At 40.3% G+C, this 26,011-nt stretch overlaps 1 protein-coding gene across 1 annotated transcript in view; it reads right to left on the bottom strand.

Annotated features, from left to right (window-relative positions):
• Positions 1–25,530, bottom strand: part of Cald1 (caldesmon 1) — a 220,704-nt gene extending 195,174 nt beyond the window's left edge. Inside the window, exon 1 of the mRNA XM_069996817.1 lies at positions 25,510–25,530. The gene's annotated coding sequence lies outside the window, so the exon portion shown is untranslated. The remainder of the gene's footprint in view (positions 1–25,509) is intronic.
• Positions 25,531–26,011: the final 481 nt, after the last annotated feature.

Raw genomic sequence — 26,011 nt, 5'->3', positions numbered from 1 at the left:
TTAGAGCCATGATCAAGACTTAGGGTTTGGTGTTAGGGAAAATGGAAAGTTGTAAAAATGTTTTTTGTTAAAAAGGGGAAAAACTCACTCTGGCTGTCCTGTGTAAAGTAGATGGCAAGATTATAAAAGTAGGATAGAAGGTTGCTATTGCCTCCTTTAGGTAAGAGGTGCTAGGTTGGTTAGACTAGGTTATTAGAGGTTGGGGTCCAGGAGATTGTTGAATTTTGAATTTGAATTTATTTATTTATTTGGTGGTAGTGAAGTTTAAACTCAAGGCCTCAAGCTTGCTCAGCTTATTGGCTCAGATGGCATTCCACTACTTGAGACACACTAGCAGTCCAGATTTTTGCTGGGTTGTGTTTATTTTTATTTATGTAGGTATGTATACTTGACTTTGCTCAAAGTGGCACTCTACCACTTGAGCCACAAATAAAATAAAATAAATTTATTGTGATGACATTCTACTACTCATGCCACACTAGCAGTCCAGATTTTTGCTGGGCTATGTTTATTTGTTTATTTATTGTCTGGGCTGGCCTGGGACCTTAATTCTTTGGATTTTAGCTTTGTCAGTAGATAGGATTACAGGCCTGAGCCACCAGTGCCCACTTTAACACATTTCAGAAATGGTAAAATGACTATAAGATTTCCCAATGGATGATACACAAATCTGGTGTTGAGGGAAAGGCTCCAGGTATGTGTTGCATATTTGAGAGTCACCACTTTATCAATGATATGTGAGAACACAGAAAAGTAATCTGAGGGAGCACAAAAAGTAGAAAGCAACCCTAGGCTACTCAGGAAGCTGAGATCTGAGGATCACAGAAGCCAGAATGGGCAGGGAAGTCTGGGAGAGTCTTATCTCTAATAACCTACTCAAAAAAGCCAAGCCAGAAGTAGAGGAGTGGTTCACGTGGTAGAACATTAGTCTTGAGAAAAGAAACTCAGAGACAGTTCTCAGGCCCTGAGTTTAAGCCCCAGGACTTAGAGAACACACAGAAAAAGGGAAGAGCAAATGTGTGGGATCTGAGATCTCAATGTTTAGACCCCGGGAAAGGAGACTGAGAAGTTGCTGAGAGCCCTAAGAGGGGGATCAGTTCAGGAAAGAGGCAGAGTGAACGATGCTGCTTTCTGTTGAGAACCATACAGTATTATCTGACTTTAAAATAATGCAGCTGTGAGAGATTGGATTCCTATTATGGGTGATTGCTGCTTTTGTTGCTGCTTCTTCCTTCTTCCTCCTCCTCTTCCTTCTCCTCCTCCTTCTATTCCTTTTTTCCTGTGTACTGGGTATCAATCCCAGAGTGTTATACCTGCTAGGCTAGCACTTTGCCACCGAGTTACATCCTAGATGCCTTCTTTCCTTCCTTCCTTCCTTCCTTCCTTCCTTCCTTCCTTCCTTCCTTCCTTCCTTCCTTCCTTCCTTCCTTATTTCCTTACTTCCACTTTCTTTCTTTCTTTCTTTCTTTCTTTCTTTCTTTCTTTCTTTCTTTCTTTCTTTCTTTCTTTCTTTCTTTCTTTCTTTCTTGTGTGTGTGTGTGTGTATGTGTGTGTGTGTGTGTGTGTGTGTGTATGTGTGTGTGTGTATATGTGTGCTGGTACTAGGGCTTGAATTTGGCCTTCTGCTGTTGCTCTTACTTGACATTGCTCAAGGTGGCACTCTACTACTTTCCTGCATGGGCTAACTTTGAACTGGGATACTTAGATCTCAGCTTCCTGAGTAGCTTGAGTTACAGGTATAAGCCATTGGTGCCTGGCTTACTTCCTCTTTTTTTGACACTAAATTAATTAAGTACTTTTATTTATTAATTATTTTTATTATTTATTAATTATTTGAATATTATTTAATTAATTATTTGTTCATTCATTATTAAATTTGAGTAGCTGTACAAAGGGGTTTCAAGTCAACACATCAGTTTGTGAATATGCTTTATCTTTGATGCTGGTATGGGACCTGATCTCTGAGTTTCCGGCTCTAACTTGGCCTTTTCACTCAGGACTGCTGCTCTACCACTGGAGATGCCCCTGCTCTTCCAGTACAATGCATCTTGATCTTGTCACTCCTCTCATTGTTCTCTCCAACTGTTTTAGCAGGATTAAACCCTGTCTTTCTTTGCCAAGTAGCTTTGCAGTGCTTGCAACAGGTGTCATGCACATGTAATTTGCTCTGATGCAATGGGCCCAAAACTGATGGTGTGTCACAGTAGAAGTATGATGAGGTATGGCATGGGTTTTTTGTTCTCTTGCCCTGTGTGTCTGCTCTTTGCTACAACATAATCATTATAGTGGCCTAATCATGTCTGTGGACATGAATTTAGAAACCAAGACTTTTCAGGTGCAATCAGGATCTCAGGATGAGTTTACTGGATTATCCACATGGACTCTAATCCAATGACAAAAGTCCTCATAAGAAAGAGAGACTTGAGTCAGACAAGACCCTGAAGAGAAGACAATGTGAAGACAGAGTCAGAATGTACACTAAAACTGTACCAAGTCAAGAGTTGCCAGTGGCTACCAGAAGCTGAGAGGCCTGGGTGGATTTCCCTTCAGGGCCTCCAGAAAAAGCCAATGATTCTGTTGACACTTTGGACTCCTGGTCTCCAGAACTGTGAGAGAATAAATGGCTGTGGCTTTAAGCCACCCAGTTTGTGTTAATTTGTGACAGCAGCACAGGAAACTAATATACACCACTTAGTGGCTGCTGTTCAGCTTGGCTTCCAGAATGAGAAGACAAGACAACAAAGTACTAAGCTGGGACAGTTAGCCTGCCAAGACTGGCAGAGCAGCTAGTACCCAGGCTGCTTGTGAAAGAAGGAAGAAATAACCATTTGTAGTTGTAGGCAGCCAAATTTAAGAGTGTTTTTAAAAGAAAATACTAATGAAGAGTTACACATATGAAGTAAGAAATAAGAAAAAATAGATCCATATCAAAACACAGAGAGTGAAAAGACAAAGAGAAAAATTTTATTAGACAAGACAAAAAAATTAGAATCTTGAATATCAACAAATGGGGGAGGAAGAGGAAGAGAGACATGGAGAGAGAGAGAGCGAGAGAGAGAGAGAGAGAGAGAGAGAGAGAGAGAGAGAGAGAGAGAGAGACCATTGAAAAATAGATATAGGATGACTGCCTAACAAGCCCAAAGCCCTGAGTTCAAATTCCAGTGCCACTAAACAACAACAACAAAGACATAGCATAAAGAAATCCATTTAGAAAAAAATACAAAACCGAGAGTCATGAAACTATATTTAACTTCATCAGTAATCAGGAAAATACACACTATAACAATGCCACTAGTTTACTCCTACCAGATTGGCAAAGATTAAAAAAAAAGTCTGATGATGTACAGAAATAAATTCTTAACACAATTCAGATAAATTGGTATAATCACTTTGTAGAGTGGAATTCATCCTGTGCTTTCTCTACCAGGGATTCAAGATCTAGGTACATTCCTTTGGGAAATGCTCATGTTGTTTAGCAAAGAACCATATAAAGGAGGCCATTATTGTCTATAGTAATGAAAACTATGTTCAAAATTATAAAAACTGTCAGCAGGGAGAGACGATATGATCTCTGGTATGCAGTGGAATATTCCATAACAGCTTTAAAAATGCATGAACCACATGTACCTAGATCTCAACAAATATTGAACAAAAACAGCAACAAAATTGAAAAAGTAATCAGAACGATTTCATTTGAACAAATAATTTATGGACATATGCAACTGTAAGAAAGAACCACATCAGATTCAAGATGGCAGTTCCCTATACTAGGGTCTTCACCCTTTCCAGCCCACAGAGAGTACTGAAAACGTTTCCTCTATGAGAAATTGCTACAATGGGTATCTGCATCACTCACAGATATAACTGGATTTTTCTTAGCTATTGCATTAGGTGGTTCTTTCATTAACTCAGCCACCATCTGGTATCTATTACCTACCAGGCTTAGTGTTAGGCTCTTGGCCTTTTATAGTCTGAAAATAGACCCATGTGTTCCTTGAAAGAGCTGCTATTATGGTGGAGTAACTGTGGTATGTGTGCAAAATGGAATCCAGGGTGAGTCGCAAGAGGTACCCCTTTGCTGTGTGTTTAAGTGTTGACCCAGCTGGGCATATTTCACCTTCGTGTTTGTGCTTCATGAAGGCTGTCTGAAACCCAAGCAAGACCATGTGGTGGTGTCTAGCCTTACCTTCTAACCAGCAAACACAGCTTTCACTCACTTTTGGGGAGGGGAAAAAGGGGGTGGGAGTTCATCTCATAATTGGCTTTGCATTGCAGGCATACTTGTGAGGGACGCTAATAAGAAAACATTCAAAATATTTGATGAATTTGGGGTGAGATTCTATAGCTTTGGCCTCAGAGATTGTCATTAGAGGCAAGAAGGCAGTTATTATTTCTCTTGGCGGGGGTGAGGAGGGGCTATTTTTCAGATTGAGAGAGAGACAGAGACAGAGACAGAGAGATAGAGTGAAACATTTTCAGAGATTATTGCCCAGTCTGGCAATTATTGGATAAAAATTACTAGACCAAGCAAACTAACTGTATAACATGGATGTGTTTTTTACCACGAATCAATAATTTTATGGCAGAAAGATATAAAGATAGGGCTGGGAAGGTGGCTCAGTGATAGAGTGCTTGTTTTGCATGCATGAGGCCCTGGGTTCGATTCCTCAGCACCACATAAGCAGAAAAAGCTGGAAGTAGCACTGTGGCTCAAGTGATAGAGCACTAGCCTTGAGCTGAGGAACTGAGGGACAGTGCACAGGCCCAGAGTTCAGGCCTCAAGTCTGACCTAGATAGATAGATAGATAGATAGATAGATAGATAGATAGATAGATAGATAGATAGATAGATAGATAGATAGATAGATAGATGATAGATAGAGGAGGAGGAGATAAAGATAAAGATAAAGGGGAAGAAGAGGAGAAGAAAAAGAAAGAAGGAGGAGGAAGAGGAGAAAAATAAGGAGGACCAAGAAGAAAAGGAACAAGAGGAGGAAGAGGAAGGAAAAAAGCAACAAGAGGAAATGGAGAGGAGGTGGTAGGAAGATGATCTAGAAACAACAGAAATGCCTTTGCAGCTTTACATCTCTCTCTTCCTGGCCTTCCTTGGTCCATTCAGCTTCCTCTTAATGAGGTTCCCTTCTGCCCTATTGGTCTCTGTGTCTATAACAATAATCAAGGCTCAGAGGGAAAAGAATTGTCTATTGGAGCTTCACTCTTTTTAGTGTTTTAGTCATATTTCTCTAACATGATTAACTTAGGATGGAGACTCTTCCTCTCTTCTTCCCTGACCTCATTTCTTGGTCCCTGGAGTCCTCTCTCTTTGTATTTGCTTCTCTCTAAGTCCCTGGAGTCTCAACCCTACTTCATATTCTCTGACCTTCTGCTTCACTTTTTCTTTTAATTGTTAATTTTCTTGTTATTGTTATTATGAAGGTAATGTACAGAGGGGTTACTGTTACGTAAGTCAGGTAATGAGTACATTTCTTTTTGGACAATGTCACCCCTTCCCTCACTCTCCCTCTGTTTTTCCCTCCCATTCCCCTACCCACAAGTTGTATAGTTCATTGTCAACATTGTGTCTGGTTCACTTTTTGTCTTTGGTAGTTTTTCACATCCTACCTCTTCGGTCTCTTTGTCTTTTCCATCTGTGCTTTCTTTCCCCTAGATGTGGGAAATCCCCTAGCATCCAGGCCCAATTTTTCCCTTAGAGACCAAATTATATGTGCTAACTTCACAATGCACCTGAAAACAGGAGGCAAGATAAAAAAAAAATTCACATGTGAAGCTGCTTTGTGAACGAAGTGCTCATTTCTTTCATTTATTTATTCATGCAACCAACATTTATGCAACCTTCTCCAAACGAAGCCTTTCTCAGCCTGAGGAATGCTATTGTGTAAGACACACAGCTGCCCTTTCCAGAAAAAGGACTTGCTGGCATCTGTACATGGAATCACATAAGAGTTGTAAAGCAGGCCAGGTGTTCTCATAAAATGATGTCCAGTAAAGGTCACTCTGGGCAATCAAAGAGGGAGAGGTCATTTTTGTCTTAGAGGTTTTCTTACCCTTATTTTTCTTCCCATGTTTTCAACAATTACCTCTTCTAGAAAGACAAATGATATGTATACTTAACCCTGTTCCTTTGCTTTCATTGAGAATTAACACGCATGTCCAGAAACAATCAAGATCATCTTTTTTATGAATTGATTGAGGTCTTGGCTAGGCATTTTAGGGTGATCTAGAATCACCTTTCTGCTTGTTACTCATAATCCCCAGTAGTAACCCTTTCTCTTTCCCATCATGCTGGTCTGCTTGGCTCCCCATTTTCCCCATCATGAATTGCGCCTCCTGTCGTGATGACTTCTGTCTGGCTGTTTCCCTTTCACACCTGCCTGTAGCCTCTCCAGCTGACAGCGCCAGCTCAGATGCCCTCTTCTTCTTCCAAACCATCCCTCAAATCCCAGTGTTCATCTCATAGCCCTTCTTGGACTACCTATAATCCAGGAAGTGCTGTGAGAGTCCACCGTTTTCTCTTCATCATTTGCTGACTCGGGTTATTTGATTTTGTATTTAGATGTATCTAGCCTATTTCCTTAAGTAGATTAATTAAGTAATATCTGGTTAATTCACCATGGGTTGAGTGATGGACAATTAATTAGCAACTAATAAATATTTCTTGAATGTTACATGTTGTCAACTCAATTTGTTTCTAATGATAATAGTAAACAAGAGAGATGTAGAACTTTAGAAAATAAGGACCCATCTCATGTTATCCTGGGAGAGACATCCTACTCATTTACATCTCTTTCTACTGGCTCAGCTCCACAATTTCTAGGATGGTGGTTCACGCCTATAATTCTAGCTACTCAGGAGGCTGAGATCTGAGGATCATGGTTCAAACCTAGCTCAGAAAGAAAGGTTTATGAGACTTTTATCCATAATTACTGAACAAAAGCTGAGAGTGACAAGGTGCTGGTGGCTCACGCCTGTAATCCTGATTACTCAGGAGGCTGAGATCTGAGGATCATAGTTCAAATCTAGAGCGAGAAAACTTATGAGACTCCTAATTAACCACTATACTGCTAGAAATGGAGGTGTGGCTCAAGTGGCAGAACTCCAGCCTTGAGTGGAAAGCAAGATTGTGCAGCCCTGAGCTCATTCCCACCAAGTACCGGCATACAAATAGGTTCAGCTGCATACAAACTCAATACCAAAACTGTGGGTTCAAGTCAATGCTTGAATGGTGAGTGTGGATTTGATTGTAAGCCAGAAACCCTGGAGTTTCATTGTGCTACCCTAATTAAGAGGTGCAGGTGGTTGGGGGAAGGGAACCAAAGAAACAGTCTTCTCACATGCTCAGGGATATGGGCCATGCCGCAAATGGAACTATCCATGTATGGACTTCTGGAGACTGTTCATGGGATTCTTCTAGAAGGCAGGGAGGTGGTAGCAATGATAATAGCAACAGTACCACACACCCATGAGCATGGCTACAGTTTAATGTGGAAATCACAGTGCCAATTAAATAACAGAAGAAGCTATGTCATGCAAGGAGCCACAGGCGTTTATTTGAACCAAAGCTCCTGACCAGTGGGGACATCCTTCGGGACAAAAAGAAGCAGGGCTAGGGAAATATTTGATCCAGAACCCAACAAGCTGGCCAATTTGGAGGGACAACTCTGCAATCTCTGGTACTGAAAAGCTATCACTCCTTGGAGGTATTTCTAGCTATACTCTCTCTAAAAACAACACTGGAGAAATACTATCATATTCTTCTTTCTAAAGCTCTAAAATGTCTACCCCTTCTTTTTGCCTGTCATTGCTAGTGCCGTGTTTCAAACTGTAAATCTTTTATGTATGCGTTCTTCTTCTTCTTATTATCATTAATACTTTATGCTGGTCCTGGGACTTAATCTTAGGACTTTGAGCTCTTGTTCAGACGACTTGTTCATGTCTGGTGCTTGAGCCACACTTTCAGCCCCACCTTTTGCTGGTTGATTGGAGATAGACTCTTGAAGATTTTTTTTTTGCCCCGGCTGACTTCAAACCATGATCATCTAGGTTTCTGTTTCTTGAGTAGCTTAGATCATAGGCATGAACCACTGCTGCTTAGATACATTTTTATATTATTTTTCAGGGGGTATCTCCTGGTATTCTGTATAAATCCATTCTCTTAGAAACAGTGTCTCTCAATTATTGTGTAGAATGAAGAATTTCTCAAATTTTAATAGAAATTGGTTATTCACAGTAGGTGATTATCTTCTAGATAGAGATATAAGTGATGATATAGATAATATGATATTGAGTCAGATATTGACATATATATATGTATATATATACATATACATAGGTAGATAATTACTAATCTCTGTATTCCAGCCTCTGGCATAATGACTACTATACAAAAGGTTATGGAATGAATGAATTTAAGAGAATTTTGGTTTCTTAATTTCATTCTCAAATTCTGAGATTCTTCTAACTCTAGGCATTGATAATTAGAAGAGTTTCCAGCAATTCTCCTAGTCTAGCACTCTTATTCCCTACCCTTTCCCTGAAGAGATGGATGCCAGAGACAGGACAAGTTCAAGATCACTGTTCTGCACCAGGGTCTAAAGCCTTATACCATAGATAAAGTGTTCTGTCATTTAGCTTTAGACTTTTTACAAATTTCTTCCTATGGGAAGATATCTGATGGTGGAGATTCAATTTGGATATTACAAGATCCATATTCCATTCATGTAAGACAGTTTACAGAACTGTCAAGACATGCTTACAAATACATTTTAACTAAAAAAAATATTGCTGGGCACCAGTGGCTCATGCCTTAATCCTAGCTATTTAGGAGGGTGAGATCTGAGGATCATGATTTAAAGCCAGTATGGGCAGGAAAGTTCATGAGACTCTTATCTCTAATTAACCACCAAAAATCCAGAAGTGGAGCTATGGCTCAACTAGTAGAGTGCCAGCCTTGGACAAAAATGTCCCTCAGGGACAGTTCTTAGGCTTTGAGTTCAAGCCCTAAGACTAACACACACACACAAAAAGAGAAAATAAAAGAGTAAATGTTTCTCTTCCTCCCCCTTCTATGATTTATTCATTTAGTACTTTTTCTTAGAACTTATTTTATCCACATTATCATCATTTTTCTTCTAGACATCTCCATAAAGTGAATGAGCAAATGTTACAATGAGAAACAAACACAAGTTAAGAACTTGACCTCAGATCACAGAGAGTTCCAGAACACAGAAAGACTAGAGATTACAAGTTAAGCAACTGGTATAAATCATTAATCTCTCAGAGTTTTAGTTTTCTTCATTTGTCAAAGTACTGTCTGGCAGAGCTGATACAAAGATGAAATAGATTAATACATGTAAACACATCTTGTAAACTAAGAGGTACTTAGCTATGAGTGATTACCACGATCAACACCGACTGATGATTAAAATCCAAGTTACTTTCTGACTGCCAGGTTTTTTTTTCTTAACTTTGAATTAATCAACTGCAAATTTTCTTTCTATGAGAACGTGAACCTTGATAGACTGAAGAGCACTGGCTTCAGCAGCCACAGAACTTCTTTCTGGTATTTGTCATTCCAAAGAAATTGGTGGAATTCCACTGAGTGCAGAGAGAGAAAACAAGTATTTCTTAAATAGCAGAATGGGCTTTTAGAAAAGGCTGCACCGGGAGGGTGGGGTGCGGGGATGTAAAAACAAAACTTTAAATAGAGTTGTGAAACTGTTTTCAAGACTCTGTTTCTCTCTCTTCAGTGCCCTGAAGATGCCAGTCACAGACCAACACACTATCTGACATGGATAAAGATTTGTTCAGATTTCCACCTTTTACCACTTTGTTACAGCCTAACTATCTCAAAACTTTCTCTGTCTCTGTCTCTCTCTGTCTCTGTGTCTCTCTGTGTCTGTGTCTCTCTGTCTCTCTGTCTCTCTCTTTCTGTCTCTCTGTCTGTCTGTTTCTCTCTGCCAGTCCTGGAGCTTGAACTCAGGGACTGGGCACTGTCCCTGAGCTTCTTTTGCTCAAGGTTAGCACTCTACCACTTGAGCCACAGTGCCTCTTCTGGCTTTTATGTGGTGCTGAGGAATTGAACCCATGCTAGGCAATCGCTTTACTACTAAGCTACATTTCTAGCCCCAAACCTGCTTTCTCAGAGGCCTAAACTAGACTAATTGCTAGGAGTTGCTAATGCTTCTAAAAAACAATTTTAACAATACCACTCTTGGGCATTTACAGAGCTAACTGCACACCCATGTTTGTTGAAACATTATTCACAATTCCCTAGTACAAAAAGAGTCCAGATGCCCTACTACTGATGGACCAAGAATATGTGGTAAAAATACACAAGAGAATATTATTTAGCCATAAGGAAGAATAAAATCATGTCATTTCAGGAAGTGGGGAGAGGGGGATTTGCAAACCATACTTGGTGAAGTGAGCCAGGCTCAGAAGGGCAAAGGACCCATGTTTTCTTTCCTGTGTGTATGCTAGACCTAAAAAGATAAATAAATGTATATGTAAACCCAGACAAGATCATATACACGTATGATCAATCCAAGTAACATATGTCCATGTGTAAAACACCATGATGCAACTCCTTTAAACAATTCACATGCATTTAAACAGAATATGTGGCATTAGTATCAAGGGGCAGACAGATATGGATGGGGAGGGAGGGCAAATACAGACAAAGTGACATTTCACATACACGTGCGAAAATGGAATAAAGCAACGTGAGGAGATCTGTTTGGGGTAGGAAGAAGGGAGGGCAGAGAGTAGCAGAGGGGTAATTATGATCAAGAAGCCTCATATACATAAACGGACTTGTTCAAATGAAACCCCTTGTACAACCAATTGATGTCAACAAGAAATAAAAATTTAAACTTAGTTTTATAATCCTTTAAAATTTTTAATTTTACTGATCTTAAAGAAATACCTTTAAATTCTGCGTATTGTGAAGTTTTGACTTGTGCATTGAACTGGAGGCTTGGGCACGCTGGCTGTCCCCTAGCATTTTTGCTCAAGTCTGGCGCTCTACCACAGCTCAACTTCTAGCTTTGTGTTGTTGTTGTTTGGTGGAAAATTGGAGATAAGTGTTTCCAGGTGTGTCTGCCTGGGCTGGCTTCAAACCACCTCCTGAGCAGCTGGGATGGCAGGAGTGAGCCACCATTGCCACGTTCTTCCAGTTTTAAATATCATGTTGCATGCAAGCATCTTAATTTGTACAAACAGTATTCAGTTATATATCATTCTGTTTATCTTTCTCTCTGCATGCTACACTTTTGAGATTGAAAAGCAGAATTTGCCTTCATGAGTTCTTTAGTTCTTTAAACTCAAAATATAGGCTACTGAGTGAAAACTTCAGTTAGTATCAAGTTGTGATACAAATATTTTGGAACCAAGGCAAAAACCCTCTTAATGGTCTTCACCTTCTTCTTCCTCTTCGGTCCCCATTTTGTAGCCTACACCACTACTAGAATTTGTTTAAGTCATCTTCATTGCTTACCTGATTTTCTGTAATAAACTGCTTTCTGCTGTGCCTCCCCAGACCCAAATCTCTACCCTTGATAAGCACTTCTGCTGCAGCTACAACTATACAAACAGGGCCAGGTCACCTGCCTCCAAGAAACTCTCCTTGGATCCCCTGTAAGTGTGGGCTTGTCCCCGCTAAACCATCCCTTACTGCTCTTGTCCTTCCTCTACACTAGCTAGATTCATACTGCTGCTCAAGCCCTTTGCATGTGCCACTCCCTCTCTCTGGAATGCTCTCCCCACCAGCAAACCACTCTCCCGTCTCTCTACCTCCCACTCCCTGTACCTATATGCCAGACTCCTTCCTGTCCTTCCTCCGATCTCTGAGGCATGCCACCCTATCAGTGAGGCGTGAAATGAGAACTATCTCCTAGAACTACTTATCTGACCTTGGGGTATTCTCAGCAGGCATCATCACATTATTTATTAATTTGTTATTTATTGACTTATCTCTACCTTTTATGAAAATGGAAGCTCATGTTCTGTGTATTGTTTTCACTGCTGTATTCCCAACATTGCCTCTTGGTGTACATGGTACATGAATGAAGCACTGATAAATGGATAAAGTTAACTTCTCTAACAAGAACTCACAAGGCCAACCTTTAATCACCTACCTCCTTGTTATCTCACCAGTAGCATCTTGGCCATCTTCCAGACTCATCTAGTAGTTTCCATGCTCTAGTCACATTAAACTTGGTCCTCATTCTCTTGAATGTGTATTGTTTTTGCTTCTCTTCAGGTTTGCCACATATCTGCCCTGAGCATTGTCTAATCGGGACCCTCAGACCTTCATCCAGGAAGTTTTTCTGACTGTCCAAGTGTGAACTAAGAACCCTCCTAACCCACAACCCAATGAGCTTCCAACATAACTGTGCTTCATCTCCCCAACTGCCTCTTTAATCAGCATCTGTTGTGCACTCTGGAGTGCCTAGTGCAGTGCCTCAGTTGCTCACTAACATTTGAAGTCCTAGCTAGTACTGACAGATTCAGTTCATTTAGTGGCTCTTCATAACTGTGATGGTAATGCCAGACACTGGTGGCTTATGCTTGTAATCTTAGCTATTTCAAAGACTAAGAGCAGGAAGATTTCACTTTGAGGCCAGCCTGGGAAGAAATGGTCATGAGACCCTTCTTAAGGCTTAGCCCATAACTAGACACAGTGGTACACATCTGTCATCCCAGCCATGAGGGCAAACCTAAAGTGGGTGGAACATGACATGGGCTTGGGTCAAAGACAGGACCCTATCTCAAAAAACAACCAGTGGGGGGGGGGGGCTGGGAAGGTAGCTCAGCAGTAGTGCTTGCCTTGCATGCATGAGGCTCCAAGTTCAATTCCTCAGCACCACATAAACAGAAAAGGCCAGAGTGGCACTGTGGCTCACGTGGTAGAGCGCTGGCCTTAAGCTGAAGAACTCAGGGACAGTGCCTAGGCCTAGAGTTCAAGCACCACGACTGACCAAAACACACACACACACACACACACACACACACACACACACACACACACACAAACAAATAACCAGTGGGGAAGGGGTGACACTGTCCAAAAGGAGAGGTGCTCCTTCCCTGACATATAACTGTGACCCTTCTTGACATCACCTTTATAAAAACAATTAAAAATTAAAAAACAACAATGAAACACAAGGCTAGAGATGTAATTCAAGTGGTAGAGCACCTGCTTAGGAAGTGGGAGGTCCTGTACTGCCAAAAATAAAAAAAGTAAATAAATAAGTAAAAAGTGAGTGAATACACACAGACACACATACACATATACACACATATCTGTGTGATTGGAAAGCATTTGGGGACTAAAGCGTATAGGGGGCAGGGGTGGGGGGGTGGAGGGGTCACAATGCATAGCAAGAAAGATCCACAGACTCTCGAAAGAACAGTTTGCACATCCAGAAATAACCACACAAGGATGATGCCTAATCAGCACCTCCTGGGGATTTTCAAACAAGTCTTCATGTGGGGAATTTTTGTGTGACCTCATTGCATCCCGTGTGAATGAAGGGCCCCAGGGCTAGAGAAGGCAAGGACCAGTGTGGGGGGCTCATGGAGGGAGCCCACTGATCCCCTGGGTTATTTTACTGTGTCTGTTCCAGGAAGAGCGTGGAAAGCTCTGTGAGCTCTTCTCTCACATGTTAGCATGAGAATTGCAATCAAGGCCGTCCCCTTCCCACCTCCCTTGAAAGAATAATAAATAAATGTGATAAGAAACTGTTTCATAAAATAAAACAGACTTCAGGGAGTAAAAAGATCAGTGAGCCAGAATTCCACATACAGCTGGAAAGTGATCCATGCTTGAAGTATTTTCCATCAGTCTAATGGGTGGTAATCAGTAACTACACACACACACACACACACACACACACACACACACACACACACACACACACACACACACACACACACACACACACACACACACACGGCAATGAGCTATGGGTATTTTTTTTAAGCTGAAGGTAATGTGCTTATAAATGTATTTGGACTCATCCAAAATGATCATTTAAAGTTCAAATAAATATTAATTTATTGGCTATTAATAGGGTAAAATGGTTGTATATGAAGTTTACAAGTGTACATATATATGTATTTATATTGTTAAGTGTATAAATCAGCATCTCTTCATCTCAGTTCTAAAATGAGGCTGTTGGAGATCTCTGCAAGTGTTCTAACAGTCTATGAATCCTGGGATTTTAACACTGACCTTGCATCATCACAGGCTTGCTTTAGGAAAATAGACAAAAGTTGCACAAACAATGTAAGGCACAGACATTAAAAAAAATAAGACTGTCCAGGTGTACTGGTGGCTCATGCCTGTAATCCTCGCTACTCAGGAGGCTGAGAGCTGAGGATCATGGTTCAAAACCAGCTTAGGCAGAAAAGTCTATGAGATCCTTATCTCTAATTATCCACCAAAAAGCTGGAAGTAGAGCTGTGGTTCAAGGAGTAGAGCACTAGCCTTGAGCACCAAAACTCAAGTCAGTGCTCAGGCCCTCAGTTCCAGCCCCAGGACTGGTGTGTGTGTGTGTGTGTGTGTGTGTGTGTGTGTGTGTGTGTGTGTGTGTGTGTGTGTGTGTGTGTGTGTGTGTGTGAATGTGCATGCACACACACACACACAAGATCTGAATGTGGAATGGAATGTAGTTGTGAAGAGATTCTGGTGGTAAATACAGATTCTAGAATGTCTATGCTCAGCTCTGTCCTAAATATGTGTCAAGATGAGAACCTTTCATGATCATCAAATACACAATGATCACAATCATCAACACTACTACATCTCCTGCAAGAGAGCAAACCACCACCCGATTCAGCCATTCTACAACTGTCTCACTGTATTCCATAGTTTGCAAATCATCACTAAGGAGATCTTTTGAACACTTGGAAAACAAAACCCTGCTAACAACTTGCTCCTGAAAACTGCTAGGAGATTGTGGGTTAATTATGGAGTAACCTCTGCAGGCTGTGAATGAGATCTTCAAGGAACACAGAATGGTAGAGTCAAGATGTCCACCAGCCAACACACAGCAAGCAGCAGGGCAGATCTTCGTGATGAAGGAAAAAGAGACAAAGAACGGAGATGTGGGGTTGAAGAAAGCAGTAGTAAGGACTGCATCACCCCAGAGGGCGAACATTTGCATTCTAGCCTTCTCTCAGAGAAAGGAAAGCAAAGATAGAGAAAACAAAGATAGAGAATCAAATGCTTCCTTTTGTTTGTATAACTAATACCTAAATCATAAATCAAACCCAAAGGAAAGAATTATGTTGACTCAAAGTTTTCTAGCTAACAAAACCCAAAATAATACCAAGTTTTAGCAAGTATAAGAATATACACTGAATGAAGCAAATCAGAAAGTAAACTGTATTTTCAAAGTTAAATCTTGTTCACCTGTAATTGTGTGTGTGTGTGTGTGTGCCCCTGTGTGTGCGTGCATCCAGTGAATATGTTTATTTACTGACTACATTGTCAGACTGTGCCATCAGTTGACATTCTCATCTTGTATGGGAATCTCCATTGTTTTTTTCAAAAAATATCTTTGGCCTCTTACTACAAATGATCAGTTCATTTAAAGGTCAAAAGTAGATTAGTTAATTCTATTAATCAATATGAGTAATCAATAGTGAAATTAAGAGTTTTCAAGTCAAACACAATATTCAGGAAGAAATAAAAACAAGTTGGGAAGCTGGGATGTAGCTCAGTGACCAAGTGCTTGCCTGGCAAGTACATCCTGGGTTCAGTACCAAAAAAGAAAAGACAAACAACACAAAACAAAACAAAACCAAAAAACAGTTGGCTCTCTTATAGGATGTTTAAGGCATAAGTATGGTGACTTACCAGCTGCTTAAGAAACATGAGGATCATGGTTTGAGGTTAACCTGGATAAAAACACCAGACCCTATAAGGAAGCCAAAATAAAAGCAAAAAGGCTGGAGATCTGGCACAAGTGGTAGACTGCTTGTCTAGAAAGTGTGAGCCAGGGTTCAATCTGTAGTACTAAAAGTCATGCAAGTTCTTCAGGTCTTATTATATGTTTATACCAGTTTCTGGACGATTTATAATGATGTCAAAATGATTATTGAGAATGAGCCTCTTTTCAGATGTAAGAACTCCATATAATTTTGGGAGGGTCTGTGTATTTCTCCTGGGGCTTGACTCAGGGCCTGTGTGCTGTCCCTGAGTTTATTTTGCTCAAGGCTAGCACTCTACCACTGGAGCCACAGCTCCACTTGCAGCTTTTTAGTAGTTTATTGGAGATAAAAGTCTCATGGGCTGGGCATAGGTGGCTCACACCTGTAATCCTAGCTACTTAGGAGGCTGAGACCTAAGGATCAGTTCAAAGCAGGAAAGTCTGTGAGACTCTTATCTCCAATAAACCACTCAGAAAACTGGAAGTAGCGCTATGGCTCAAGTGGTAGAGCACTTGCCTTTAGCTGAAGAGCTGAGGGATAGCGCCTAGGCCCAGAGTTCAAGCCCCACAGCCAAAAAAAAAAAAAAAAAAAAGTCTCATGGACTTTCCTGTCTGAGCTGGCTTTGAATCACACCCTCAGATCTCAGCCTCCTGAGTAGCTAGGCTTAAAGGTGTAAGCCACTGGTGCCCAGCTCCATGTAATTTTTAAGATGTAGTTTGTTATAACATCAAGTTACATTCTGTGACTTGAAGCCAATATAGACTTGGTAAATGGTTTTTATGTATTTTCAGATTTAGATATTATGTTACATGAGCAATCTTTATTTACTAATTACTAATTACCTAGATTTTCAACTTATTGACTTTGTTTCAAATATTCTGAAGGAGGCAAAAAGGAAACATAGGAGATAGTATGTATATTACATGGCAATATATATCACATGTAAAAAACAGGACTTGTAATCTATGCAGAACCTAGTATCTCATATTGAAGAAACTCTTTCTGTGCATTGCTGCATCTTCTCCTTTTATCCAGGTAGCTTTCAAACTGTCCCTCCTGACAGTCTGCCCATGAATTCTGCACCTTCCTGTAATGATCCACAAGCTCATATAAATGGATCCATTTGTCTCTGTCTTCTTTGATGTACTATATTGGATATTAATTATTCCTGTTATATATTTTGTATATATCGATGCCAAAAATTATAGGCTTTCATTCTTTATCATAGACTAGATTTTTATTTCAACATTTACTTCTCACTTATTAATACAGCTAGTGATAACCTTAGATTAGGATAGCTAAGTGAATAATTCCTTTATTTTTTTATTACTTATCTGTAAGAATAGAATGTAGAACCTCAAATTGGAACCATGAATACAGAAAAGAATATAGTATAAGATAAAGAATTTTAGCTAAGAAGAAAGTATGTCTACCCAAAAATTTGCTAGAACTACTGGTTGTCCACATGGACAAAAACATTTAGATGCTTATGTCATTTCACTCATCAATATTTTTAGGTAGATTAAAGATCAAAACATAACAATAAAACTATAAAAACTGAATATATAGGAAAAGGTTTTATTACTTTGGCTAGTAAAGACCATTTTAAACAAGAGGAGGATAAAAGCAACACAAAAGAAAAGACTAATGAATATGATTATAAATATAAATGATTCTTCTACTATGAAAAATAACACACATAATGTTAAAAGACCAAAGACTAAGGTTAAAATACTTACACCTTTATCACAAAAGATTAAGAACATCTAGTTATTAGTATGTAGATTGTTTGCTCCACACACCAGGGGGGAGCCATTCAAGTAATCTCTCATGTGCATTAATGCCAATAGAACAGTAGGCAAAGTATATGTAAAGTTGAGTCATAGAAGCTGAAATCCAAGGAAATGAAAATTCAAGCAATAATGAGGTATATTTTTATCACACTGATAATGAAAAAATTAAGTGCCAATAAGAAACATCATTTCATATTGGAAAAAGTTAAAATATGAATGTTGCGTGGGATGTAGTGGAAAAATATTTGCTTGTACTTTAGGTGAGGAACAAATGTGACTCCACCTATCTAAGTTAATTTGCATATTCCCTATGGTCTGATAATATGATCTCCTTACCTTTCCTAATGTGAAATTTCTGTGCATCCATATAATTCATTGGTTACAAAATTATTAATCACATAAGTTGGAAATAGCCTAAGAGTTTTAGTAGTTGAACAGAATGAGATGGACACATAGTGAAATAAAAATCTCCATCACTATTCTGTGAACAGCTTCATGATACCAGGTATGATATGACACCAGTTACTGGAAACACACATAAAACATACACATGTACCTTCTAGCATGTGAAACAGAAGGAATATACATTTCTTAGCAGAGAAAAACTCAAAGGGATGAAATACAGGGGTCTGTAGTGGATTCTAGTTTTCCTCTAATGTTTTTGATTATTGAAAATGAGACTATCTGATATACAGCTATATATATATCTATATATAGTATATATTTCTTTTCAACTTGTGCTTTCATCCTGTGCTTCTACCTTGAGGAAAGGTACTAGGAAGAGCTATGAAAAATATATGATGCAGAATTTATAAAATGTCAGCAGCAATTGTACAAGCTACAGTAATCCACACTAACATTTCTAACCCACATGTAGGGGATTATAGATAAGACTATATTGTCCACTATTAATTTTGCTTCTCTTTTCTCTTTATAACATCCTTGTCCCAGATCATGTCCCCATTCATAAACCTACCTCCTAGTCACCTGCGCTTTTACTCTTTCCCTCCATTATGACCTCCTAACTCAGTATGCAATCCAGACCAGTCTCACCCCAAATTGCTGTTGTTCTCTCCTGTAATAAGCAGACTGCTATTGGGAGAGTTGAGCCAAGACCTCATCCTATCCAAGAAAGTCACCTGCTGTAGGTAGACAGGAGCCTCAATCTGCTGCCCCATGGGAAGGGCTGAGGGCCAAGTCAGATGCCGGCCTCCTGTTGATGTAGCTAGAGCAGCTTGCAAAGGTAGCTGGGAAATCAGGAGGCTGGGACTTGTAGCAGAGTGGATAGGCAATAGATAGAAGACAACCTACAGTCACGAGTGCTTACAAGGAAGGAGGATTTAAAAAGATGGAGAGTAGCCCCATAGTGGATCTGCTTGCTTCTCTGCAGAAGGATTTTTGCAAGAACTGCTTCCAGGGAAGCTGGTCAGGGCCAGAACGGCTCACTTGCTTTGGGAAAACTAGCAATGCCAGGGTTGCATCCCTATGCAATGAAACTAACACCTCTTGAGCAGGGTCAAACACCCGCATCCCAGGTGGTTCTCCTGGACTGAAATGCTCTGCAGATTTACAGAGGGTAACAGGGGGCCCCTGGACAGGTGAGGAGATGGGGTACCATCCCCTTAGGAGAACTGATCTCATTGCACTTGTAAAAGAAATGAGGCACCATTTTGTTCTAAAAGAATCAAAGTGCCTGCTCACATTAATTTTTTTCACAGCAGAGCTCAGGCCTAAGGTTCATAAAGTCATCATAATTTCTGGATCTTTGCAAAGCTGCTCTTCTCTTTGCAAAGCTGATTCTCATCTTTGCCAGAAACTGTCCGTCCCACCCCACTGCTAACCCTTAATCTCAATAGACTTTTGCAGCATAGACTTAACCTAACAGAGCCTTGTTTATTTTCTCTCTGAAAATCACGTATTCAAGATCGTAAAGTGTACTTTTGATAATTGGTGTGAAGAGTGGATTTATAGTTCAATCTGACATAAATCAGGCTTGAATTTTACTGGCAAAACGTAAAGTTGCATAATTACTCGGCAGTAGTTATGCATTCTTGACACGTTTATCTTCTGGGGCCTGAACTCTGTTACATGCATGGACACATATGAAATTCCCCACTTGTGATGCTTCTTTTTCTGGCTCCTTGAGATGGATTTATGAGCTTATCACTGTACAATATATAGTTTTGCATTTGTAATTTGGGATAGTTTAGGGAAGCCAAGAGAAGAGCCAAACCTTTGTATGCTGAAGTTATTGTTTATTCCCAAGAGGCTTAAGCTGGGTGTATAAATGCAAATACACACACACACACACACACACATACACACACACACATATACACACACACATACAATCATTAACTTAAAAATTATTGGGCTGATTATTTCGTCAAACAGATTTTTCTGGCATCAGGCAGATCACTTCACTTTCTGACAGGCCCAATCCTTCCTACTTAGCCTATATACAATAAGCTTCCTGTTCAAGTCGCTTAGCCAAGATGGATCACTAGGCTTTTAAAGGCTATTGCATTAAGCTCTCAGATCTGCTCCTCCTCAGGTCTTGGCCACTTGTAAATCCCTCTTAACTTCCTCGTAGAAATCTTCTATCAGAACATGGTGAGTTACAAGGCCACATGAGTGGCAATACCTGAGAGGAAATTGTGAGGCTTTGGGAAAGGAATGAAAGGACTTGGTAACAATAGGTTCATAATTTTCTTGACCAAAAATAGAGAGGTTGTGAGAGAAAGGAAAATTTGGGAGTTCAATGTCAATTAAAGGGACGGTTATGAGAAATTAAATTTAGGGAGGGCAGAGATTAGGAAGATCATGGTTCAAGGTCAGTCCTAGGCAAAATGTTGGTGAGACCCCCTTCCAATAAATGAGTGGAATGTGATGATGTTCGTTGTAATCTTATCTGAACAGGAGGCTTAAGTAAAGTTAGAATTAGATGGATTGTGGTCCCAGGACAGCCTAAGCAAAAAGCATGAGATCCTTTCTGATAAATAACCTAAAGCAGAAAGATCTGTAAGGCATAGCTTAAGTGGTAGAGCCACTGCTTAACAAGCATAAGGCCCTAGTATAAAACACACACACACACACACACACACACACACACACACACACACACACACACACACAAAATCAGACTTAGAAGACAAATGTATGGTTTAAGCTACTGGGACAAATAATAGATTCTTGGTCAGAGAAAGATATTTGAAAGAGTTTAGGTGACATGTCTAAAACCTTTAAATAAAGAAGAGAAAGAGATAGTCACCTAATAACCCTATAGAAATGGTTTCTATGAAAGACAAAGGGTGTAAGAAGTGACACTAAATGAGAGTAGGGGAAGGGGCTGGGGATAAATATTGGAAGGGAAATACGAGATGGGTAAAATTCTTATCTCCTCAAAATCTACACTAATAGTAGCTGTCATTCAGTAAGCATTTGCCATCTGTGTACCTCCCACTGTCTATCTCTGCTTCCCAAACAGTCAATGTCATGGACTGAAGCTAGGGCCTTGCACATTCAAGGCAAGTACTCTACCACTGAGTTACAACTTCAGACCCTGTGTATCTCTTTTAATTTAATACTAAGATCAATCCTACAAAGTAGGTACTGTTATTACAATTTCCATTTTATAGATAGAAAATATGAGTCTAATAGAAAATGAGTAACTTGCATAAGGATGCATTGCTAGGTAGAGGGAAATAGCGACGTGGGCCTGGTCAGTGTAGTCCAGAACCTACTACACCACACTGTCCCCTCATTTGATGAATGTGCTTTATAAATGCAGTAAGCTAGAGAGCCTATCATCATGTGGTTTTCAAGACGTGATGAGAAAGGAGTCTAGACTGAAACCCAATGCAAGAGCATATGTTTACAAACATCATGCCTGTGATAAGGATACAGAATGGTATTATAGGTTGGGAAGGATTTCAGAGTAACCTGAGGGTGGGAACACTGGAGAGACTGAGTTAAAGAAGACCAAGAGTAGCAGGTGCCAGTAGCTCACACCTGTAATCCTATCTACTCAGGAGGGTGAGATCTGAGGATAGCAGTTCAAAGCCAACCTAGGCAAGAAAGTCTGTGAGTCTCCAATTAACCACCAGAAAACTGGAAGTGGTGCTGTGGCTCAAGTGGTAGAGCACTTACCTTGAGCTGAAAGAGCTCAGGGATAGCTCCCAGCCCCAGAGTTCAAGCCACATGACCGAGAAAAAAAGACCAAGAGTGATTGGCTTAGGAACTTTGTTGTGGGCCACCTGGCCAGAAGGAGAAAATGCTTAACATTGTGCCTTGCCTTGCCTTGCCTTTCTTTGCTTTTGTCTTTCCCCTTCCTTCCTTCCTTTCTTCCTTTCTTCCTTCTTTCCTTCCTTCCTTCCTTCCTTCCTTCCTTCCTTCCTTCCTTCCTTCCTTCCCTCCCTCCCTCCTTCCTTCCTTCCTTCTTTCCTTCCTTCCTTTCCTCCTTCCTTCCCTCCTTCCTCTCTCTTTCTCCTATGCTAGTACTGAGACTTGAACTCACGGTCTTGGATTTGGATTCCCCCTTGACTTCTTTTGCTCATGGCTGGCGCTCCGCTATTTGAGCCCGCCCAGCATTTTGCTGGTTACCTAACTGAAGGGCATTTTGGGACATTTCTGCCCAGGCTGTTTTCCAACTTTGATTCTCAGATCTTAGCCTCCTGAGTACCTAGGGTTTACAGATATGAGCCATTGGTGTCTGATAGTTGATAAAATTAGGTTAGGAGTAAGATATAAGACTGAAAACTGGATGATGTAAGAAACCTCACCTATGGGTGAAAGTTAGAAAGCTTTTGGAGGACATGTACTTGACTTACTTTCAGAAAAAAAAAAAGTGGAAGTATCTTCATTGTAATAGCTAGGAATAGAAAGGATAGATATAATCAAGTGTGTGGCTTAGTCTCTAGGAAGGAAGAATTTTTAAAATTCTGAGGGACACAGATTGTCCCTTCCAAGCCAAGATGTCTGTAAAGGGTTCAGAAACAATCCTTGCTGTGATCAGTAAAATAGGAAAGTATATCTTTTCCCAAGGAATTCTGAGAAAAGGTGTGGTTATTTAAGTCATTCCTTTTCAACCCAGATCTGCCTGCCGCATTCTGCTTTGGTGCTGCTGAGACTGTACAGAACTTGTATGGTTTGCCAACCGGATTTCTGTGAGGCCGACAGGGTGTGCGCTGCGGGGGCAGTGGGGAACCACGCACCTGGATGGGGGGGGGGGCTGGAAGGTGGTTCCTCATGCCTGTCTGCTAGCAGATGGTGGTGAGATCACCCGGCAGTGCGGCATTCCTTCTGCACAGCAGCTCCTTCCAGAAACAGCAGCTGAATCTACTTTGCTGTTCTTCAAGCCTTTGCCCTATCAACTTTCTACCCCATCCCCCAAGGGCAGCTGGTCCGTGGTCAGTCTCAAAAATTTAGGTCTCCTGAACCACTCCTCCAAGCCCACAGACACCAGCCCAGAAGGACTAAAAGAATCTGAAGTTTTGAATTCTAAAAAACACCAGCCTCTTCCCTTTTATCTAAGATGGTGTGTGTGTGTGTGTGTGTGTGTGTGTGTGTGTGTGTGTGTGTGTGTGTGTGTGTGTGTGTGTGTGTGTGTGTGTGTGTGTGTGTGTGTGTGTGTGTGTATAATGCTGAGAGAAAAAATCCTGATCGAGAAAATTAAGGATTGGCTGGGAAGTTTGGAGAGGATAGGAAGTAGCAAATTTCACTTCATTGAAGATTTGACACTTTGGCTGAGTCCTTGCTGGGCAGACATTTGGTGAAAGAGCAAAACTGGAAAGATGCTCTACAGATGACCACTAGGCCGAGAGAGTTTCAACCTTCCCCGGGGTTCTGTGAGACGACCCTTACATGACTCAGGGCTCCTGCAGCTCTTGTGGGTTTCTGAGGGTGACTATTCCCATGTCTGTCCCATGCTTGCTTCTCTGGTTGTAGAGGTCTGGACCTATTGGTTTCTTCCTAGAGGGCTTCCCTTTAAAGTAAAGGCATCCAGGAAGAGAACTGAGAATCTTTTCAGATCTGAGTATCTGTGAGATCAAAAGCCTCTTCTGTCTATCCTTGAGAAGCCTATATCTGTAAGTTAAATGTAATTATGGCCTTTTGGAAATGTATATATTTCCTAAGCACCATTGAACTTTCCTGTTATTTACTGGCACTTTGAAAAGCTCCTGGTAGGGACAATACCTGCTGGCCCTGTTTAGTGGCCAATTTGTCTTGAGGAACAGTAACTGGCTCCCTTTGAGATCATGATCAGTACTAATCTCTTTATCAAACAGTTACTTGGTCATACCTACGTATGACCAAGCGCTCCGCTTTGTTCAATATGGATACCCTGATAATTTCCCAATGTTTTTAAGTTCTGCTTCCATTTGAATAATGATTGCATCTATAAACCATTTTTTTCTTACAGTCAAGAGTAACAAGGCCATATCTTCCACACTTTGCTTAGAAATAGCTTCAGCTAAATATTCAATTTCATCATTGGCAAGTCCCACCTCCTACAAATATTAGAATAAGAACATAAATCAGTCTAGTTCTTTGTTATTTTACATCAAGGTTTGACTTTCCTTCTATTCCCATCTGAGACCTCGTCACAATGTCCTGAACCATCCATACTCTTAGTGGCATTCTGTTCAAGAGCACTAAAGTATTTTCTAAAAATAAACTGCAGCTTTTTCTAGAGCTTTCTTTCTCTCCTGAGCTCTCACCAAAATTACTTGAAACAGTTCATTCATAACAATATAAGCTTTTATTTTTAGCAGGAGCTTCAAAAGTCCAGACTCTACCTATTACTCAATTCCATTGCCATGTCAATGTTGTATTTGTTACAGCAGTGACCTTAATTCTTTGCACCAATTCTCTCTCTCTCTTTTGTTTATTTATTTATTTTTGGTTCATGTGGGCTGCTCTAACAACTGCTAACCTCAGTGGCTTATTAACAATAATATTTTATTTCTTATAATAATCTAGGAAGTTCCAGATCAAGGCAGATTTGATTTTACTTGTAAGGTCTTGCTTTCTGACTTTATAGACAGTGCTTTCTTTTGAGGCAGAAGGGATCAAAGATAGTCATCAAACTCCTTAATAAAAATAGAATAAAACTTAGAATTTGAGGGTTTGGCTCCCGTCCCCTAGTGACTTCCCAAGAGCTCCACCATCTATTACTGCCACTGTGGGGGAGAGGGGAGATTTTATCATATGAATTTTGAGAGGACACAAACATTCTGGATATAGAATGAAGCACACAGTTAAAAAATAAACGCTGATAATGATCAAGTAAGATCTGAATGCCCTAAATACCATTGCTGGAGATTCCATCTCAGTTTGTTTCTTTCCACTGATTGCCCCATTGGCTCTCTCCAGTCATCCGGAACCAATAAGCAGTTATTTGATCAAATCTATGAGACCACCAAAGATAATACTATTCATCCTAAACAAATAAATGCTGCCATATTCCTATCCTTAAAAAGGTTCTAAAGCTTTCCAACTCATAGATACCAGCAAAAAAGATAGAAATTACTTACATAGGAAGGCCACATCAGAACCACTGGAAGATGTTAGACGTATATTTTGTTTCTATTTCTATAGGAGGGCAAAATGAGATACTCCTTTCCTTACTTTCTGTTTTCACAGGAACAGGGAACATTTATCAGAGAAGAGTTTGAAGGATGAGAGCCGAAGAGCAGTTGCCTTGGGGAATTCAAGTTAAATTCGCCTCTCTAGCAGCTGTTTTGATTTAAAATAGTTACCTTTCATTCAGCTGAAGTCTCAGCTCCGAAATCTTCCTGCTTTCAATTTTTCAAGGAAGACACCCCTGAATACAATGTGAGGGAGGCAGGCAGTTTCATCCCAAGTGCTGGAAAACAGCTTGATAGTTTCAACTAAACCCAGTAGCGGAATGCAGACTCAACTGGCCCCACCCAGTCTCTCCCACCCAGATATTTTTCCTTTTTGTCCAGAAAAGTTTCTTCTGTCCCCCCCTAAAAAGTAAAAGAACAATGTTTACTTAAGCCGTTAAATTCTAAACTACCAATCATTTCTGACTAAATGTTAAATGTCTGATAGAGAATTGTGATGGAGAAAAATAAGGGAGGTTGCTTGATTCACTGTGAACTTCTTTAATAACGTTTTGAGAACTAATTGGGGACTTCTACCTTTCCTTATATCATCTCTGAGTAGTTAGGCTGCTATTTACTGCTCCACAGTAGATCTGGCTTAGGATGCATTTATTTTTATTAATTAAACATAGAC

Source organism: Dipodomys merriami, unplaced genomic scaffold, assembly GCF_024711535.1.
Source record: "Dipodomys merriami isolate MVZ:Mamm:240054 unplaced genomic scaffold, mDipMer1.0.p SCAF_5, whole genome shotgun sequence".
In the NCBI taxonomy this organism is placed as follows: domain Eukaryota; kingdom Metazoa; phylum Chordata; class Mammalia; order Rodentia; family Heteromyidae; genus Dipodomys; species Dipodomys merriami.
Note: the sequence above shows the minus strand (reverse complement) of the source record. Positions and strands in the feature narration are given on the sequence as shown.